Genomic DNA, 13,790 nt, shown 5'->3' on the forward strand with positions numbered 1-13,790 from the left:
TCCCTGAGGGTTTGCTGGTCGGTGTCTGGCTGCAGTCGCTGCGAAGGAAGGTTTTCCCCTCGGCTGAGCTGGCTTAGACTGTGGCTCAGTCTGCTGAGGCTGAGAAGGCCTAGGGCCTCTGAAATCTGACCGACCACTCCTCTGGGGGGCTTCAAACCTGGACTGTGGTGGTTGAGGAACCTTAGCAGCGGATCTGCGAGGGAGGCAAGTTTGGAAAGCTTCTCCCTCTTGCTTTTTCAGATCACACCGTTGATGCATAGCAATGACAGATGCCCCGAAAAGGGCTTTGGGCTCAACCGGAGCATCCAAGAATTCCACTTTTTCTCTGTCTAACAACCCTGACAGTCCCAGCCAGAGAGATCACTCGCCGACCACTGCCAGGCCCATGCTACGGCCGCAGCTCTGGACTGCACCTCTGGAAGTTCTCAGGTTGAGATCTGCAATGACACAAATCTCTTCCCAGAGGGCTGGGTTTGGTGTCCCAGCATCCATTTGCCTCCCTATCTGTAGCTGTCGCAGATATTTTTTCACCATTGAAAGGTTTTTGGTTGGTTTGTTTGTTTTGTTTTATAAATTTTGTGGTAATACTTGTGTGAAAATTGTATTGATCTACATGATAGTTTGGTAATAGTGACACCTACTGGGAAAAGGAGTAATATAAGACGTATTGGTCATGTGATTTTATATTTTGTGTGCTCACCGGAAAAGGAAAAAAAAGAAAAAAGATAAGAGAGAAACACGAGGTGTCGCACACAAATCGAAAGAGGTAAAATAGAAAGAGTGTTCGAGCAAAAAATTGTTTACTAATGTCTCCTGAGTCCCGATTGGAAAGCACACGGTATGTTTGTATGTATTTTGGTTATTGTTTATTTATAATTTGAGGTACTGTGTACATTGATTTCAGTTTTTAGTTTCTAGTGATGTCATGGTAGAATCACTTCAACAAATTTGATTGTAATTTTGGTTTATTTTTCAGTTTTTTTCACGGTGTTCATTCAATTTTTGTGATATTGAATATCCTGATTCCTGAAAAGAAGACATTAAAAGATTGAAGGCATCAGTTGAAGCGTGATTTTTCTGGTCTGGAAAAACATTCAGGAGCCGTTATAGTGAAAAAACGTCTGTTTACATTCCCCTGGAAGAGTGCAAGAGTTCATAGTGGAAAAGGAAAGATCGCCAGACCTCAATGTGAAGAGCATAGTCCAGTCGACCTCGGTGGAAAACTGCAGCTGTTGGGTAAAGTGAGGACGCCGCCATTCTACGCGATTTCGTCGCATTGAAACTATTGCGTTTCGTGTGACTGCATTCCTCGCCGTGCGGAAGGGTAACGCAAGACAATAGTGCTGCAGTGACGAATGACAGCCATAAGGCGGCAACGTTGCGATGTTTTTGGACAATTCAGCTTTCAATAAGAGTTGCTACCTTTGGATTTGCAGGTCAGACTGTATCTTTTCAGCTTGAATTTTCATTTCTTGGTTGAATAACATTTATTCAAGTTAAAATAGTTAGCAAATGATTTTAACAAATGTTTGCTTTTGATACCTTTCAAGTTAAATTGATAGTGTGTAACTTGTTTAATAATTGACATTGTGCAATTTCCTCATGGTATTACAGCTTGTTATCAGGGTAAAGCTGAATAATAGTGTAGTTTAAAGCAAGTTACCAACATGGATCAAGATAGATCAGAGAGCTGTGTCTTAGACCAAGTGATTCAAGCTCTTGAAGAAGAAAAGGCACAATTAGAGGGGAAATTAGAAACTGAGATTGATGCCATTGACAGAGAAAAATATGAAGAACGCTTAGCTGAAATTAATGCAGATCTGGAAGTTAATAAGACAAGATTCCAGGAATCATCATCACGAGTTGAGCAGGCAGTTAGACGATCAGAAAGAGAAAGGCGTCCAACAGAAAAAATGCTTGAGTTGAGACATGACGAATTAGCAAGAAGAGAACGGAAGTTTATGTTCACGTACTTAAACTTCAAAGCTGAAGCTCAGTTTATCAGATCCAAGCTGAAAGAAGAGTGCTCTAAAACCGAGTTAGATGATATGATGGTGACATCAGAGAAACGTGAAGCAGAGTTAAAACAAATATATGAGAGTATTCGTGCACTGAACGTCCCATCTCAAGATATAAGGAGGAGAATGGATAGCTGCACTTCAGTTACTAGTGAAATAACTGCACTACTGAAAGGACCTTGCGCAGAAGTTGGCATAAAGGAGTTTGATGCTGAAGCTGTAAAAGAAACACTCACTCAGTTACTGCAAAGAGATGACGGCAGGTCAATTTATGGTTCAACTGTGTCGAGAGCTGAAAGAGATAGTCAACATGGAAGTAATATGTCAATAAAAAGAGCAGAAGCAGCGGCACGCTTAGCTGCAAAACGTGCTGAACTAAAGAGAGAACAAGAAATCTCAGCTCAAAGAAAAGAGGTACTAGCCCAAAAAGAGAAGTTAAAAATGTTGGAAGAGCAAAGAGATCTTGAAGTAATGGAAGCTGAATATATTGTGTATGCAGAAGAGGAATCAAGATTGAATGCTGAAATAGAAGATGCTAAAGAAAAAAGCACTATGCCTTCAAGTCAGCTGCCACTGCACCACAATAACCCTTCTTGCATCAAGAAAGAAACTTTAGCTCAACCTTGCTCTGAAAATGAGCTAGAGACCAAAGTAGATGAGGTCTTGTTAGTGAAAGCACTAAAAGAATCCTTGGCAATGACTAAACTTCCAGCTCCAGAGCCATTCACGTTTACGGGTGACCCACTCAAGTTCACAGAATGGCGCACCTGCTTTAAAGCTTTGATTGAAACAAACTGTACAAGCCCAGCACATCGGTTGTTCTATCTGAAAAGGTATATAAGTGGAGATGCGCTTAGTGTACTAGAGGGAACATTTTATAGGAGTGATAAGGATGCATACACACAAGCTTGGGATGCCCTGAACAAATGTTATGGACACCCCTTTGTAGTTCAAAGAGCGTTCAGAGCAAAGCTTAATAACTGGCCAAAACTTGAACCCAAAGAATCACTGAAACTAAGGGAGTTTAGTGATTTCCTCATCTCTTGCAAAAATGCAATGCCTCATGTACATGGTTTGAGGGTTTTGGACGATTGCGAAGAAAACCATAAATTGCTTCAGAAACTTCCTGACTGGATAACAACTCGCTGGAATAGGTATGTCACTAAAGCACTAGATGAAGAGAAGCCATACCCAAGCTTCACTGAGTTTTCAGACTTTGTGGCAGAGGAGGCACGCATTGCATGTAATCCTGTTTCCTCTCTACTTGCTTTAAAACATGCAGATGAAAGGCCTGGAAAGGAGCAGAAACGTCTCAAGGCCAGTGCTCTGGCGCAAAATGTTAAACCCATTGCAAAGAGTGCATTGGAAAGAGAGAAAGGCACTAAACTAAACCCTTCTGTCACTCAGGATAAGAGACAAATAGAATGTGTCTGTTGTCAGCAAAATCATTTTATATACAAATGTGAAAGGTTTGCGGCAATGCCTCTTGAGGAGAAGAAAAGGTTTGTTATCAACAACAAGATGTGCTTTGGTTGTCTCAGAGTTGGCCATGTCTCCAAAAACTGTAGAAAGCGAGCTACTTGCAACATCTGCAAGCAGAGTCACCCCTCTCCACTTCATGAAGAACGCTCTCAAGGAGGAAAGCCAGAAGTTTTACCTGATGAAAGGGTTTTCACTAGCTTATGCAGTGTGGAGATGGATAAAGGTAATCACACTTCGATGATAGTTCCAGTTTGGCTCTCTTGTGCAACTAAGGACAGCACAGAAATTCTAGCTTATGTATTACTGGACACACAGAGCAGTAATACATTTATCAGTCAGGACATCTGTGACAAACTGCAAGCAAACACAGAACCTGTGAAATTAAAGCTGTCCACAATGACTGATAGAGCTTCAATAGAGAATTGTCAGAGAGCAGTTAGACTAAGAGTGAGAGGTTATAGTCTGCAAGAGTACATCGAGTTGCCACCCGTATACACTCGAGAATACATTCCCTTGGAACGAGATAGCATTCCTACCTGCAAGAAGGCTCAGAGATGGATTCACTTGCTCAGTGTTGCAGATAAGATGCCAGAGTTGTTGAATTGTCCTGTAGGGCTTCTCATTGGCTTTGATTGTCCAAGAGCTTTAAAGCCAACCCAAGTGATATCAGGGAAGGATCACGAACCATATGCAGTCAAGACGGACTTAGGCTGGAGTGTAGTGGGATCCATAACACCCCATGTTTGCTCTAGAAATGTAGCGGGGTTCTGTCATCGCATTTCTGTGAAGGAACTCCCAGAAATCACACCTGCTTCGGTAATCAGGACGTTAGAAGCAGATTTTCGAGATACAGACTCAAGAGAAAAAACAATATCTCAGGAGGACATTCAATTTCTTCAACAGTTGGATGAAACGACTCAACACAACAAAGAAGGACATGTGGAAATGCCCTTGCCATTCAGAGAACGTCCTCAATTACCGAACAATAAGCAACTGGCTACGGTTCGTTTGAAGCATTTGAAAAGAAAATTGGAGAGAAATCCCAAATACAGAGAAGACTATGTGAGATTTATGGATGGTGTCTTTAGAGATGGTGATGCCGAAGAAGCAGATTCCACACCGAAAGAAGGCAACGCCTGGTACATTCTGCACCATGGGGTGTATCATCCCAGGAAGCCAGAAAAAATAAGAGTGGTATTTGACTGCTCAGCCAAATTTGAAGGTACATCTCTAAATGACCACTTACTCACAGGCCCAGACTTAACAAATGCTCTTACTGGAGTGTTGTGCAGATTTCGTGAGCATCAGATTGCAATTGTTTGTGATGTGGAAAAGATGTTCCACCGCTTTCATGTCAGTCCAGACGATCGTGATTTCCTGAGATTCCTATGGTGGGAAGAAGGGAACACCGAAAGGGAACCCAAGGAATACCGCATGCGAGTACATATTTTTGGAGCTGCATCCTCTCCAGGTTGTGCGAACTACGGCATGAAATATCTTGCCAGCAAATATGAGAGGGACTACCCACTAGCAGCGAGCTTCATTCGCAAAAATTTCTATGTGGATGATGGACTTGTAAGCGTTGATTCCATCGAGAAAGCCAACAAGTTGGTTAGTGAAGCGCAGGAAGTTTTGGCTAAGGGAAACTTGCGTTTACACAAGTTTGTGTCCAATAGCAGAGAAGTCTTGAGCGCAATTCCAGAGAGCGAACGTGCCAGTGTTGTGAAGGATGTAGATCTGAACTACAATGAACTTCCAATGCAGAGTGTACTGGGAGTAAAGTGGAACATAGAGACGGATACATTCTCATTCAAAGTTGACCTTAATGAAAAGGCTGCCACTCGGCGAGGAATTCTATCAGTAGTTGCAAGTGTGTACGACCCATTAGGTTTTCACGCTCCCTATGTTTTGACTGGGAAGAAAGTGCTCCAGGAGATGTGCAAACGAGGGGTAGGATGGGATGAACCTCTTCCTTCTGATCTCAAGCCAAAGTGGGATACATGGATCTATGACTTGGAGAACCTCCAAAAGATCAAAATACCAAGATGCTTCATTCCTGAAAATATGGGCAGAATCCAGAAAATAGAGCTGCATCATTTTTCAAATGCCAGCAGTGAGGGTTATGGGCAGTGTTCATACATCAGTATTGTTGCTGATGAACAAGTACATTGTGCACTGGTCATGGGTAAGGCCAGAGTAGCCCCTACGAAGGTTTTCAGCATACCACGCCTTGAGCTGACCGCAGCCACAGTTTCTGCAGCAGTAAGTCATGTTCTTAAGGAAAAGCTTGATCTGAAGGTAAATGAGGAGTTTTTCTGGACAGATTCCCAGGTAGTGCTAGGGTATATCAAGAACGAAGCCCGGCGCTTTCATGTTTTTGTGGCTAATCGTGTGCAGAAGATAAGAGACTCTACAGATCCAAGACAATGGTTCTATGTGGAAACAAGTCAGAATCCTGCAGACTGTGCGTCTAGGGGTCTCAAGGTGGCAGACCTGATAGACTCAAGTTGGTTGATGGGTCCAAAGTTCTTATGGGAACGAGAGATTAGCACTCATGAAAAATCCCCAGTGCTTCTTGTAGGTGACCCTGAGGTAAAGGTCCTGAGAACAGATGCCTGTGTAAGAGGTAGCTTCCTTGAAAGACTCTCAAGATTCTCAGATTGGAATATAGCCCTCAATGCTATTGCTAGGATCAAAAGACTGGTGAACAAAGATAAGTCAGGGTTCATTAGTGTAGAAGAGAAAGAGAAAGCAGCTATTGTGCTCATCAAGGCAGCACAAAAGGAAGCCTTTGAAGAAGAACTGAAATTGCTCAGTCAAAACCCTGCTAAGCTGCCAAAGAACAAGAAGTTATACCAACTTGATCCCATCCTCGAGAATGAACTGCTCAGGGTTGGAGGACGATTAAGAAAGTCTAACGCAACGTTTGAGTTGAAACATCCAGTAATTCTTCCTAAGGAAGGCATTGTCACACAACTAATACTTGACCATTGCCACAAGAAAACTCAACATCAAGGACGTGGTCAAACCTTGAATGAGCTCAGAGCCAGTGGATATTGGGTATTAGGTGCAAGCAATGTAGTGGCCAAGAACATCAAAAATTGTGTTACTTGCAGAAAGCTGCGTAGATCAGTCGAAGAACAACGTTTGGCTGACCTTCCAGCTGACCGAGTGGAACCCTCACCTCCATTCTCGTATTCTGGTATTGACTGTTTTGGCCCCTTCTACACAAAACAAGGTCGGAAGGAATTCAAGAGGTATGGACTGTTGTTTACGTGCTTGAGCTCCAGGGCTGTACATTTAGAGATGCTAGAAGATCTTTCCACCGATGCATTTCTAAATGCCTTAAGATGTTTCATAGCAATCAGAGGAGCCGTGCGACAGATCAGATCCGACCAAGGCACGAATTTCGTGGGGGCTAAGAATGAGCTGGAGAAAGGTTTGAAAGATCTGGACCAAGAGAGGATCTCTACATATCTTGCAAGCAAACAATGTGACTTCCTTATGAATGTTCCTGAAGCAAGCCACATGGGAGGTGTGTGGGAACGCCAGATAAGGACTGTTAGGAGTGTGATGAATGCTGTTCTGGCACAAGCTAAAGGAAGACTGGATGACACTTCATTAAGGACATTTTTGTATGAGGCAATGTCGATTGTAAATAGTCGTCCACTTACCACTAACACAATAAATGACCCAAAGAGTGTTGAGCCTTTGACGCCTAATCATCTGCTCACGATGAAGACCTCAGTGCCTCTTCCTCCTCCTGGCAAATTTGTCCGTGAAGATTTGTACGCTAGGAAAAGATGGAGGAGAGTGCAGTACTTGTCAGAACAGTTTTGGAGCAGATGGCGCAAAGAATACCTGGCCAACATAAGCCTCAGACAACAGTGGCATACGCCTAGAAGAAATGTTCACGTTGGAGATGTAGTAATTCTCAAAGAGGACAATGTTCCCAGAAATGAATGGAGGCTAGCTAGAGTCGTTGAGGAAAATTCAGAAGATGATGGGTTAGTGCGAAAGGTTAAACTGCAAATGGGACAAAGTAAGTTAGGAAAAAAGGGTGAGCGATTGACAAACATTTTGGAGCGTCCAATCCAAAAAATTGTAGTAATAGTTGAAAACAGCTCTTAAACTATGAGTGAAACCACAAGGATTAGGCTAATTAGTTTTGACATCTAAAATAGTAAAATTCAAATGAAGGCAAAATAATACTGTTTATGAAAGTGTAGAAAGATGAATGAAAGTTAAGTAACAGCTTATAGGAAAATTGCAGGATTTATTTTATTTGTATAAAATATTACTGACATAAATCCTTGTAATTTTGGTGGCAGTGTAGCTGTCGCAGATATTTTTTCACCATTGAAAGGTTTTTGGTTGGTTTGTTTGTTTTGTTTTATAAATTTTATGGTAATACTTGTGTGAAAATTGTATTGATCTACATGATAGTTTGGTAATAGTGACACCTACTGGGAAAAGGAGTAATATAAGACGTATTGGTCATGTGATTTTATATTTTGCGTGCTCACCGGAAAAGGAAAAAAAAGAAAAAAGATAAGAGAGAAACACGAGGTGTCGCACACAAATCGAAAGAGGTAAAATAGAAAGAGTGTTCGAGCAAAAAATTGTCTACTAATGTCTCCTGAGTCCCGATTGGAAAGCACACGGTATGTTTGTATGTATTTTGGTTATTGTTTATTTATAATTTGAGGTACTGTGTACATTGATTTCAGTTTTTAGTTTCTAGTGATGTCATGGTAGAATCACTTCAACAAATTTGATTGTAATTTTGGTTTATTTTTAATTTTTTTCACGGTGTCCATTAAATTTTTGTGATATTGAATATCCTGATTCCTGAAAGGAAGTCATTAAAAGATTGAAGGCATCAGTTGAAGCGTGATTTTTCTGGTCTGGAAAAACATTCAGGAGCCGTTATACCATCTCTTCCATAAGCTCTGCCTGATAAGCAGTGAGGAGAGAGGTGGCATTAAGAGCTCTCACTGCCAGTGCAGAAGAGCGATAAATCTTCTGAAAAACTGAGGCTGCTAGGCGCTCAGTGCGTCCTGGCAGTGAAGCTGAAGCTGAGGAAAAGGCTGCCCTGTGGTTAGGGTGGAGATGATGTGCCACTGACAGCTCAACAGGAGGGGAATTTGACATCCCTAACTCCTCCATGTTATCCACATCCAGCCTAGAAAATCCTTTTACAGGAACCCTGTGTGAAAAAGGCTTATCCCAGAAACGTTTAATCTCTGAAACGCACGCGGGGACCGCTGGGATGAGCTGTTTCACTGGTGGGGGACGTGACGGCAGTCTCTTGCCGTCACAGAGATCTCTCTCTGCCCCCTGGCCCGTCTGCTGCGACTGCCAGTCTATGGAGAGTTTAGCCGCCGCCCTCCGGCACATTTCCAGTAGGTCGAGCTCCGCCTGATGAAGCTCCGCTGTCTGGCCGGGAGGGATTCGGCGGGAGGATTGCGTCGTCGTCATCCTCCTCACCATCGTCCTCGAACAGACGAGCGATGGCCTCGTCGTCATCATCGTCCTCCTCTCTTACCTCCGTAAAGGATCCAAAGAGGGGAGGAAGTTGGGGGGAGACTTCGTCCATAAACTCGCCCCAGCTGCATGACGCAGGGGGCTGTTTAGTCTCCTCCGCGGGCGGCGGAGAAAAGCAGGGATCTCCCTTGTTTGTGGCCGCAACTCACACTCTTCTCTCTAGCACCCTTGACGGGAAGAGAGAACAGTGAGGACAGCCCTCGGGGTTCGCGAGGGCTGCCTGAGCGTGTCTCACCCCCAGGCATGTGATGCACAAAGGATGATTATCCTTGCCTGATATCATTGAACCGCACGCACACGGACGTGAAGTTTCTGCTTTCGGTCCGCCGCTTGCAGAACTAGTAGTTGCCATAGCAAAAATAGTAGGCTATCCAAGCTCACCACAACGTGCAACTCAGAAAAGGAATATCTAAGAGAATTTGCGGTAACGCGTTAATTTTCTTAGTAGACCAGAATCAAATCAAATCACTGTTACAGTGAAAAAGACCCGCTAACAAAAACTGCTGCGTTCGGTGACGTACCTTGACGGCTCGTCTCAGAACAGTTAAATTACTCTTTTGAAAAACAGGTCCTGCTGAAAATAGCTTCCAATTTGATCTTCACGGGGAAGAGAACGAGAATGGAGTAGGGACTATCGGCAGTGGTATATATAAGGGAGGCCGCACTGTCGTGATTGGTCTGTCAACTGACAGACGTGGTGTGATTGGTGCTTCCAGGTCTGTCACGCCCAGAGGCGTTTCCCATAGTGAGATACCATACGAATGTTTGAAAGAGAACTGGACTCGCAAACAAACAGAAAGCAATGTGCAAGTACAAAGGTCAGTTTGAGTGAAAATGCAGTGGAGTAACAAATATGTATTGTGTTTTACAAACCATCCTACAAATTGCATGTAACCTTTGAACAAATACCAAATCTAGTGCATATGCATATCTGTCTGTTATGATTGTGTGACACTTGGCTTTTTATGAGATCTCTCGGCTCGCTTTTCTCACAAATGTGTCCAGGCCATAGACTGTAAAAAAATACACACAGAAACACACCCGTTCACCGGTCATTTTCCTCAGCTATAGGCAAAGGCAAGTTTCAAAACAGTGCTTTTCCCGGGAGACTAGCGCTAAATTAATCCTCTAGTTTAGCGCCATCTACTGTTTTAGAAGAGGAAGTTGCTCAACTGCATTTGTGAGAAAATCTGCCTGGACACATTTGAGAGAAAATCTGCCTGGACACATTTGTGAGAAAATGGAGCCTCTCATAAAAAGCCAAATATCTCACAACAGACAGATATGCATTTGTATGCACTATTTGGTATTTGTTCAAATGTTACATGCAATTTGTAGGACGGTTTGTATTTATTTGTGAAGTATTATCTTGGCTCATTTATTTATATTTGTAAAACACAATACAATATAATATCATAGTCCCCCCCCCCCCCCTTCCATGATATGAGGGGGGTCTAATATCATAGTCCTACTATGCTATTAGACTACATAGCCTATAATAAAAGATAATGAATTTCAAACCTGAACCAAATATATTTTTATTCAAAGATCAACAGTCTGTCATTAGTCTTTAGTCTGCCACAAAAAAACAACATTAAAATCATGAACTCAAATGTCATTGTGAAATAAAAAAAATAAAAAAGACTGTTGTAACAGTGCGTAAATCAGACATTTCAGGCTATAGCCTAATGCTAATAAGCCTTATGCCAAAATAATTATTACGACTAAATTGTCGGTCATTAAATAAGAAAACTAAATAATTGTGTAGATAATTTGCTATGTAACCCGACATCAGACATTAGGCCGAAGTATTTTTTTTGCACACAGTGCTGCGACCAATCAATCACTCCTTTATGACTAGCTGCCTGCACATTCACTCGCGGCTGGCAACTTGCGCTCATAGCTTGCGCTCGCTTATCAATGCAAAAATTCGAGCCTACGGTATCTTTGTAGAACTTCAAAAAAAAAGAAAAAAAGATGCTGCAGCCAATGAGCAGCCGGCGGAGGCTGGCTGCAGGACGACTCAACCTCCACGGACAGTTTTTAATGTTTTATCAGACAATAACTACTCACGAATTTGCTTTAGTAATTTTCGGGACAATTAGGACCGGATTCGGGATTCGGGACAACAGCTTAGATTTCGGGACGTCTGGTCACCCTAGTGTGTGTGTGTGTGTGTGTGTGTGTGTGTGAGTGTGTGTAAATGAGATGTACTCGAACTTCAAGCAGGGTAAATAATATCCTGATGATCAATGCACAGGTTGATTTGTGGTGCAGTCTGGAATTATAATTAGCCTACACCATGTTCGTTCTTCCCCCGACTGAGCCTGCATGGTTTCTCCCAATACTTTTTTTTTCTCCATTTCTGTCACCAGTGTAGTTTGGGTTCCTTGACACTGTCACCTTTTGGCTTGCTAGTTGGAGACACTTAATATTCAACAATATTATTGATCTGACTGCACTGACAATATCGGTCTGAACTGAGCTGGATGATGACATCAGAACTGAACTCATTCCATAATTGATGAACTTTACACAATTATTGAACCGAACTAAATCAACATTGAACTGTTGTCGTTTAGAGCTGCTTTACTGCATCACTGAATCATCATTTCCTGTTTATCGCGGTAATTCTGTGAAACAACCAGATGATTTATTGGCTTTACCTGTGGTTAATCTTAAATGTCCTGGCTCGCATGTTAGGCTACTTTCAAAACTTTTTATGGGAATTGATATCATTTGTTGTGAGCTAAAAGTGTCGTCTTCAGAATCAGAAATCCTGTCAAGAGTCTTTCTGAGCTCAAACTGCTCCAGTCTGTTTGCTGCTGCTCTTTCACGGCTGCAATACTAATGGTCAATTTACAAAAAAAAAAAAAAACCATCATAGGTTTCACTTAAATTGTGGTTGTTGATAGTATTGCAAATGTGAAAGACAAAATTCCTCCCCCATCGTCCACTCTCACTCTCTTTGGGCCAACACTCATTATGCAGCGATATTAGAACATAATTAATGCCATGATTAACCAATCTTAATCAAGCATGACAGAAAGGCTGAAAGTAATCAAACAGTCAAATTAATGTTTTTATTTATTTAAATTCATGGGCCCATTATCATCACATACTTGTTGTTGTTAATGTATTTATGTATGCATAATATGTATAATTATTTAATTATAGGAGTCAAATTAATGTTTTAATCATGAACACCAAAGAATTGATAATGTTGTGTTGCTAGTTGCATTGTTATTTTAATTATTATTATTATTATTATTATTATTATTATCATTATCATGTATTTGCATAATCGTTTTCATAATAACTTACAGGTTCTAGTAAATGTGTGTGTTTGTCCACAGACAGGATGAGGCAGCTGAAAGGTATTATGGGAAGGCAGCTGATTTAAGACCTGGGGCCGGTTGCATAAAAGGTAGTCATCTCATTATTTTCTTCAAGACTGGACTTTTTATTTATTTATTTTTTATCAGTTACATAAAAAAGGTTATTTGGTCGAACTTGAATCCGAAAAGTAAGACTGATTAGCAGTAATTAATTGCTTTTGGTCAGACTAGTTCTTAAGACACAGTCTTAACTTAGCAGCTCCTGATGTAAGTACCTTCTAAGGCCATAATCTTTTTCATATATAAATTGCAAAGTTCAGATTTTCCAAAGCACTGTTTTTTATCATATTTATTCCCTCTGTTATTTTAGAATGTCAAATGTCATTCTTAGAAAAACGCCACAACAGAGTTTTCACAACTTTCAAAAAGAGTAAAAAAATAAAGAGAGATTGATAATTGCAGTCAGAAGAGAGAAAGATGTCAACTTTACTGTCACAGCCGCTGTATTAGAAACCCCCAGAGCAGCGGTAAGTAGTTTTTTTTGTAATATAATACAAATTAAGTGCTAAATGTACATGCATTTAAAAAAGATAAGAATTATCTTGAGAAAGTGATGAGATGTTTCACAAAAATACATTTTAAGGAGAATGTCTTTTCTGCCTCTTTTTTTTATTTAAAAAATTGCTTTTAAATTGTTGAGTTTATTACATGTTAATATCATGCTAACATATGTATACACTAATATCACAGTTATCAGTGCTTTTATCTCTTCTCTGCAGGTGTTGGGCTTTGATGCTGTAAATAAACTGGAGAGTTTCCTGTCTCCTGTAAGCCGTGTGTGTGTGTGTGTGTGTGTGTGTGTGTGTGTGTGTGTGTGTGTGTGTGTGTGTTTCTGCATCCCCTCAGTCTTGATGGGTGGGGAGGAGGAGTTCATTCACAGTTATATATATATATATGGAGAAGATCATTAAAGCCTTGTCTGATTTGTCACTGAAGTTGTTTGATGATTTCCTCTGTTCTGTCTAATAAGGTAACAGCGAGTGTGATTGGAGGGTTTTGAACCTCTTTCTCTCTCATTAAGGGGGCTGAGAGAGGACGCCTGTACTTCTGTATCATCAGTGTGGAGAAGCTTGTACTGGATGTTGAAATAATCAAGCAGAGAGAGATGGAGAGATGCCTGACACTCATTTTACTGTCTTCAGTTATAATACTCATCACAGCTGGTAAGTACACATGAAATTAAAGAGGTTTTTTTTATTTATTTATTTATTTCTTTCTTTTAAATGAAGAGCTATGTTATTTAAGATCTTAAAATTAAACTATACTGTAATGTGTTTTTTTAGATGCCCGTGTAATCACATTGTCACATTATATTGAATGTGCTCCTGTGTTTAACAGGCAGTTT

This window comes from Abramis brama, assembly GCF_963993115.1.
Source record: "Abramis brama genome assembly, chromosome: 4".
Lineage (NCBI taxonomy): Eukaryota > Metazoa > Chordata > Actinopteri > Cypriniformes > Leuciscidae > Abramis > Abramis brama.